Raw genomic sequence first — 1,356 nt, 5'->3', positions numbered from 1 at the left:
CGGATGCTATATGTGTATTTGCTTCCGAAACCTCCTTCGGGAAGGATGGGGCTTCCGTAGCGCCCCTGTTCCAAGTGGAGCGGGTACGTTTTCCCAGTGTTATCCAGTCTCACTTAGTAAGGTAGTGCTTTGAAAAATGGTGAGTGGAACTACTTGTCCCGAGCCCCAGCCTACACCAGATAAGGGCGCAGGCGGCTCGCACAGGGTACTGGAAGGGGCAGCACCATGGCGCTTTGGTTGGGATCCCAATTCGTCACTCACGGCGTGACTCGTAGTGACCGACTGAAAGGGAACGTCTCGGTTACGTATGGTAACCCTCGTTCCCTGAAGGAGGGAACGGAGACATCACGTCCCGTCGCCACGGTTGCTGTACCACCGCTGAGCGGCCGGGTCGCCGGCTCGGCTCCTCAGCGAAAACCTGGTATGCATTGCACCTGCTGCCTTATTATACTCACGCTGTGATCAGCGGCAGCTGGATGCAATAATTGCATGCCAATGTGCATTGGCTCGTTTAGTTTACACTCGAAGTAGATTGGTCTATCGAAGCGATATCCCAATTCCAATTCGTCGGTCAGGACGTGACGTCTCCGTTCCCTCCTTCAGGGAACGAGTGTTACCATACGTAACCGGGACGTTTTTGTTTGTTTTTTTGTTTTTGGTCAGAACCTTTCACATCAAAATATATGGGAATCAAAATTATAATGGCAACCATTTTAAAAGTTGATCAACTTTTATTTTGCTGTCCTACCCATATCTATGATTATTGCATTTTATTATTTGCATTTAGCATTTTTTCCTGTTATTCTTGGCCCACAAGTTAAGAACTATTGTTACATTTAACATTAGCTGTTTCCTTACAGAGTAGCTAACGCTGTTTATCCTCCTTTGGGAAACATGACGTGTGTTGTCTCTGTTCTAGCCTTCCAGCAGCAGTGAAAGAGCAGCCCGTCTGTTTTCTCCCTAGAGAACAGAAAGCAACTTGAATGCCAAAGCGTATGAGAGAAAATCGTGATGCTTTTGTTCCAGGCTGTATTTTCTTTCAGGTTAAGCTTCAGGCTAGATCGCTCTGACTCAGGTTAAACGGGGCAGCCCTCAAAATTAAGCTCTGAATCTTTTGCGTTGGTGATTTTCAGGGAATGCAAAAATGTGGAAGTGGAGTTTACAAAACAAGAAATGCCATATATTTAAATGAGAAAGGTATTATTGTTTTTATTATGCCTAAAAAGGATCTAAAATGTTTTTTATTTGCCACACCTGCCGGTGGTGGGTGAATTAATAAAATATACTGACTACAAAAAGTTCTTGCATTTTAATTTTATATATATATATATATATATATATATATATATATATATA

The 1,356-nt window shown here is 43.4% G+C and overlaps 1 protein-coding gene across 1 annotated transcript in view; it reads left to right on the top strand.

Annotated features, from left to right (window-relative positions):
• Positions 1 to 1,356, top strand: part of ncanb (neurocan b) — a 180,377-nt gene that overhangs the window by 162,719 nt on the left and 16,302 nt on the right. The window lies entirely within an intron of this gene.

Source organism: Sinocyclocheilus grahami, unplaced genomic scaffold, assembly GCF_001515645.1.
Source record: "Sinocyclocheilus grahami isolate Dianchi unplaced genomic scaffold, SAMN03320097.WGS_v1.1 scaffold514.1, whole genome shotgun sequence".
NCBI lineage: Eukaryota > Metazoa > Chordata > Actinopteri > Cypriniformes > Cyprinidae > Sinocyclocheilus > Sinocyclocheilus grahami.
Note: the sequence above shows the minus strand (reverse complement) of the source record. Positions and strands in the feature narration are given on the sequence as shown.